This window comes from Carassius gibelio, chromosome B24 (genome assembly GCF_023724105.1).
Source record: "Carassius gibelio isolate Cgi1373 ecotype wild population from Czech Republic chromosome B24, carGib1.2-hapl.c, whole genome shotgun sequence".
Lineage (NCBI taxonomy): Eukaryota > Metazoa > Chordata > Actinopteri > Cypriniformes > Cyprinidae > Carassius > Carassius gibelio.
The window spans coordinates 8325711-8333213 of NC_068419.1; positions in this window are offsets into that span (position 1 = coordinate 8325711).

Below are 7503 nucleotides of genomic sequence, written 5' to 3' on the forward strand. Positions count from 1 at the left end.
ATCACAGGCATTGCAGTCACTGCAGTCGCAACAATCCTAGGAATTATAAAATGTAAAGGTATGGATTACCACAATTGCATGCACACATGCACAGATATTTGGAATATATACTTTACATATATGTGCAACAATTGTATCTTCTTTAAACCAGCTGGCTGTACAAAATCAAGTAAAACCCATGCAGAGGCTACAGAGATGCAACCAATCAGAGGTATGTGTGTGGTTACATTTACATAAATACTCCTCATCTCACTGCATCATATTCACAGATCTCTATCCTTTACAGTGACTGTTGCAAACAGCAGAGCTGCATCTGAGGACGCTTGCTTAACAGAAGAGATCGCCAACAGACCAACATGAGAGTAGATGGGGGGAAAGCTTGTTTAAAACTTCATATATGGGGCTCCAGTTGCTACATATCAACTTTCAAGACTTCTTTCAAATCCTGAAAAGTGATTGATTTACTGCCAAGACCAAAGGAGAGACAAGAAGTATTTATAAATTATTATTATTATTATTCATAAAGGAAATGTGTGTCAATACTTACAGTTATCGTGATATAAAAACAATCAAGTGTTGAATTCCTATAAATTTCTACTAACATTTACTTTATATATTATGTGTCAATTGCTTTTAAAGTAATATTCGCTCAATGTTTTGAATTCTATGCATATTATCTGTTGAACTCACACATTAAAACTAAATGATTTTTAAATGTCTATGTATACTGTATGAGAACATCTACAAAATGTCTTAAATGTAAATGTCATTTGTATTAAATACATGAATTATTACATTTCAACTTTTGTACATTTAAGCAATTTTACTTAACAATAACAATTTATGTGAAATGCTACATCTGTCATTACTATATATACAACCTCCCAGCTCTGTCTTAATATTTTATTTGAAATCATCTACAGGTAAATAGTTTCTTTTTTTATTATGAAATCCTAGATGCTTTATTTTCAAGTAAACGTAAATAATGGGTCTGTAAAACTGTACAACTAAAATAGTTGCATATAACTCCTGTTAACCAGTTAAAATTATTTACAAATTGTTTTAATTATATTAGAATTATTTATAATCATGATTGTGATATATGTGCTTTATGTGTAAAATAATCTGTATTTCCATCAGTTTGTTTCTGTGATTCACTGCCATTTTTAAACAACATCATGTATAGTTTACCCACTGATATTCATGGTATTTAGGTTCATGAACACAGAAGGAGGGTTCTATGTGTGCAGACTTTTAAACTCCACAGAGTGTGTATTGCAATGCGAAAAAAAAAAAAAAACAAAAAAAAAAACAGCAGTAGTTGGGAAGTAATTGATCGACAGACTACATATTACATTCAAATCATTTTAAACTAAGGGAACATGAAGCTGTTTTTCTTGCTGTGGATTCTGCCAACTTCAGGAGGTAAGAAATCAAAATACCTATATGTCTAAAATATATGCCTGGTATGTGCCTCAACTCATTAACTCAACTTCAAAAACAGACTGCCTCAAACAGTCATATTAGTGTTATGAATCCTGTCCATGGACTTCCATCCGATCGCCACCAGAGGTCACTCATTAATCATATGGACTCATGCGCCACACTAACTGTTACACTATACCCCGGACTACATTTCCCATCATCCATTACACTGACTGCACACAGCTGTCACCAATCTCCTGCTCACCTGAAAGCAATTTCACTCAGTATATAATACACACTCAGATCCTGCTAAAGTGGCAGAGTATGGTTTAATCTTGATTTAATGATCTGTAAATTTCCCTCATGTTCTGTTTTCAGACTTTAGGAGAATAACAATGCTTTTTATTTTAATGTGACGTGATAACAAGGATATCCATTGAAGAGCTCTTTTTAATCCACTGCATTTTTTCTTTCCTGTTTATTATATATATATATATATATATATATATATATATATATATATATATATATATATATATATATATATATATATCTTTGTATTCTGCTGTAAAAATATGAAAATGGTCAACATATACTGTGTGTTTGTGGTTGGCTGTCTTTATTTAATTTATTGCGTATCTCAAATATATAACACAATTAAAAAATGATTTAACTGAAATCAACACATCATGTCTAAGGACGGCCCTGCATGTGTATTTTCCTAACAATGATTGAATGATCTGAGCTAATGACAAGTAGAGGATAACCTTTTAAAACAGAACAACTGTTGTTAACCTTCCAGAGGTTATATCTCTGACAAAGCAGAGGATAACCTAGTTTAATGCATGTCAATCACTTTTGTGAAATCAGAACAGAAGTCAGAACATTACCATACTTGACTATGTCACATCACATTTTACCAATTGTGTTGAATTATTTTATTTGTTTGTTCACTCAAATAATGTTTATACTATCGGTTAAACTCACACATGAAAGCTGTGTTTTTATATGTCTGTCTGCATTTAAAACTCTACTAGATGCCCCAAATGTAATTTCTGTTAAATGTATTCATTATTAATTATCAAGTTTCATTAAATGAAACTATTTGTATGTGAATTGTCATATGTATTATTAGTGTATCTACCTCTTGCCATCTCATTTCAAATGATTGGCAGTTAAAATATTTCTTGTGTGCTAAAATCTCAGATGTATGGTTTTTAGTCAAATAACAATAAAAAGTAAATTATGGTTATGCAGACCTATCAAGGAAAAATAATTGCATAATGCAGTTTCAGTATGACTCCTGTCAGGCTTCTAAAAACGGGTTAGAGGCAGCAAGTTTTTTACATTTGTGATGTTTTTGACATTTGTGCACAAGGTATGATGTCATCTCACAAGATAATCTCTATTTCCATTTATTTAGGGTAATGTGATTCCATAATCCTCTGCCATTTGTGCCATTTACAAACTACAACATGTATAGATTACCCTGGTATTTATTCTGAACTTTGTGCTCGCAACCTTAAATGGGAGGGTTTTATTTAAAACCAGTTTGGACTTAAGACTTGTGTAGCCTGTTCATCTCCACAGAGAGTGTATTTCAATGCGAACAAACAGGTTAATAATAGAAAGTATTTAAAACAGAGAGTAGTTGGTCGATGGACTACATGTTATATTTAAATCATTTTAAATGTGTGAAAATGAAGCTGTTTTTTTTGCTGTGGATTCTGCCTGTGACTTTAGGAGGTAAGAAACTAAAATCTCTAATGACATCTGTTTAAATGTCTGATATGTGCCTCAAAAACTCTCAACTCAGTAACTCAACCTCAAAAACTACACATAAACAGACACATGAGCACATCTCTCTTTTCAAAAGAAATGTCAATAAAGATTTTATTCATAATTACATGTTATAATATAAACGTAAAGTGTCATTTAAATTGTAATTACTTTAAATTGTAAAAATTGTTTTGAGTTTATATTAAATGAATGTAAGTGTTTGAACAGTTTTTCTATTTCTTGCAGAGATCAATATAATTGTTAATGTTCTCAGATGTAATACTAAATACCTAAATTTTTAGGTCAATAACAAAAAATATTTTATTAATAATAATTTGATCCTACATTAAGAAAACTTAGTTAGTAACAGTTTTGACTATTTAAACCAAATTCAACTAAAGGTGAACACATCGGAATAGATTTACTCAGATTTGACCTTTGATACATAAGGAAATGATTGCAGACTTGTTGGAATCACATGTTCTATTAATCCAAAGGTATTTAGAAAATGTGTGATTTTATTTGTATTTTTTTACACATATAAGAGTACAGGGAAGGGTGAATGCTGGCTGAATGTATACAGTATACACTTGTAGTCTTAACCTGTCACTGTAAGTGTGTGTGTGTTGTTTTTCACACTGTAATTTGTTGTTTTTACAGACACTTATGTCACCTGTATATATTCTGAGGAATGTATGTTACCTTGCTCATCCACCCACCTTGATATCATCCACTGGTATCTGGATAAAAAAGTAGTGCATTCATACTTCTACAATAAAGACCAGCTGGGTCATCAACATGAAGACTACAAGGGGAGAACATCACTGCTGCCAGAATCTGAAATTAAAAATGGAAATATATCCCTCTTGATAAGAAATATCAGGGTCCAAGATGAAGGCAGATACAGATGCTACACTGCTGATACTAATAAAAATGATGAGAAGTATGTGGTTATGTCAGTGAAAGGTAAGAGTCAAATATTCTGAAACTCTAAAAAAGAAAAAAGAGAAAAAAAAAAAAACCTTGATTTATCAGAGATGTTTTGTTGCTTAGGATCATCCCTTACATTTGCCCAGGAGACTTAATAGAGTTTGTTTCATGCATAATGCTGCTTTCTAGAATACACAATCCTCAATCATTGTATACCGCCTACTTTTCAATAGCATTAGAATCCATAGGGATAAAAAAAATTAAGTCTTTAAGACATAAATCAAGCCAAGCAGCTAATAATAGAAAATAATTGTTGTATGTTGTATATTTTTATTTTATTTTTTTAGCTCCAGTTAAATCAGTGAATATCAGATTAAAAGATGATACAGTCATCTGCACCAGCAGCGGAGTTTATCCAGAACCGAAAGTCGCGTGGTACTCAGACCCTCCAGTGATGGAGCCACCGGACACTACTGTCAGCAGAACAGAAGATAACCTGTTTACAGTGACAAGTCAACTTAAAGTGGATGTCATCACAGATACCTACACATTTAACTGCTCCATAACTACTGAAGATACACACTATACAGCTAGTCTGAAACAACTAGGTAAGTTCACAGATGTTTGTATTAAAGTGTCAGTGTACATGGATGGATGGATGGATGGATGGATGGATAGATAGATAGATAGATAGATAGATAGATAGATAGATAGATAGATAGATAGATAGATAGATAGATAGATAGATAGATAGATGGATAGATGGATAGATGGATGGATGGATGGATGGATGGATGGATGGATGGATGGATGGATAGATAGATAGATGCAGTACTATTAAAGTTCCTTTTTCCACTGTTGTAAACTGCTCAGATCATTTCCAGTAATATCAGAAAGTAAAAAAAATCATAAATGTAAAACAATTCTTAAAAACCAAAATTGTTTCATAAATCTCAGAGAGAGATTAATTCTTTCTTGCCTTTTCCTTGATGACTTGAATATGAAAGTTCTTGTATCTTTATTTAACCATTAGACTTTAGTTTACACCACAGTGGTGTTAGGGGGCGGGGCATTCTTATGCTGAAGCATTTGATTGGGTAAAAAACTATAGCGCAGGATGTCGTCATCAACTCCAAAGTGTAAGTGTAATGGAAGAGAAAAAACATCTTAAAATATAAAAGTTACATTTTGAAGCAGACAGCATATAATGCTAAGGAATCCTTGAAATGTTTTGAATCTATATTGTATTTGTATTATCATTATTTAATTTTTTATTTAGCTGCTTCAGAACTCCCAGAGAATGAGTTCAGTTTCGAATGTCCAGTCGCTAAGGACTTTAACTACACTCTCACCTTGAGCTTTTCCACCACCATCCTGAGTTATGACAGCAAAACCTCTGTGAAAGACATCTCTGAGCAGTGGAGGGACAAGGTTACCTTTGATCCAGAAAAAGGAACCATTAAACTCTCTCATCTTAATCAAGAGCAACTGGGAACATACACCTGTGAAAGCACTACAGCCCAGTACAGATACATTACACAAACCAAACTCCCATCAAGAAGTAACATTTCAACATTTCTATTATCTATGCTTCAAATTCAGTTTACTAAAACAATCAAAAAAATCTAAACAGCAGATCAAAATGTGTCATTCAAAGATATTTAATGCTTATTACTTTCCATACAGGTGGGGAAATTGCCTACATAATTATCGGCATTATAGCAGCCGTTATTGTTATTGCTGCCATTGTTTTTGTTTTAATTAGAAGAAAGAAAACACAAATTGTAAGTTAATTTATTTTGTTATTCTAATGTTATATCATAAGTTTATTTTAATTTATACATCATGCAAAAGTGCTGGGACAATTACTATTTTTTATGTCATTCAAATGAATCTGTCTTCCTTTTTATCTTTTAAACTCAAGACTGTAAGCCTTTTACCTCAACATGATAACCTGAAACTCAGCTCCCATCTTCACACAGGAATCAACCAAAAGTGAATACAAACCAGGCACAAGAGACCCGGGTCACTCGGATGTTTCAATTTAACAGGGCAATCAGAATCATGGGGAGTCTTGAGGATGACAATGACAAGAAAATTCAGCAAGTATTCATATTTACTGTTCAGGATTTAATGAATGAAGACCAGTATACCTGAAAATAAAGAAGACAACTCTTCAAGACAAAAGCACTTTGGAAAAACCCATGAGCGCAGAGACACTGAAAAGAGTGTGTGAATCTCAGTGAAAGCTCATTGAAGCAGTCACTGCAGACTCAATGGTACACTTGTAATCTCACTGCTAGCTCACAAACTTTAAGCTTCATTGTTTTAGTCAGTCTTTTTTTTCTGTTGAAGGACTTCTACTGCTAATTTTCACATACTTTACCTGTCTGTAGTGGATAGATCAGATTCCAGTCATCATTCCAGTGTCACAGGGCCGTGACGTGCAGAAAACCAGTTTGCTCATTCCACACCAAAACTGTTTAAAAATGAACTTGCTACAGTTTCAGAAGTTCTTGGCTACGGCAGTGTGACAGCAAACTTCCGGTCGCTGTAGCCGTTCCATTCGCAGCTGTTGCTTAAAGTCCCTATTCTGTAACCATGGCAACCATCCACTTCATACCAACACTACAATGATTGTATATAAGCTGTCTATCTATTCCTATCAATTAATCAATCCTATCAGCTTTTTTCTGCTTTTCTTTTTCCAGTCTGAATTGCACTGTGATTCACTTTAATGAAGATTAACTATGAAGAATGTAAATAATTTCATAAATTCAAATGTAATAGGAAACGATTTGCCTCATTCCATAACAGGGTTTGGTAAATACCTCAAGAACAAAACTGAGAAACTCTGAGTCAGATACACTCAACAATCAAGTCATACCTTTAACACGAAACTGTAAAACAACAACTAAAAGATAAGACAATGTTTTATACGGTTCAGCATCCAGTTGTTACAAATAAATCATGTTTTAATGTCTTCAAAACAGTTTGGTGAAAAGAACTATGAATGCAATATCAACACTGGTTTTGAATTGACTGAACACTAACCTGACTCAAGCTAACAAATACAATTACTGCCTGCTGTTGAACTGCCTATTAGCTGATCTAACATCTTTTAGAGCGGTTTTAAAGAAGAATCTCCATAGTGGAGTTTTTAAGAATAGCTTCTGCTATTTCCAGTTATATGTGAAGCTGCTTTGAATAAAGTAATATAGAAACGTAACTTCTCAGTATCATTTGATCAGTATCACTGTCATGATCATTCGGCTGAAAAACAGCTTGTCAAAACATCTATGAAAATATGTAACAAATCTGGTTCTGTAGAACAGAAAGTTAAAACAGGAGGAGCCATTTAAACACTGA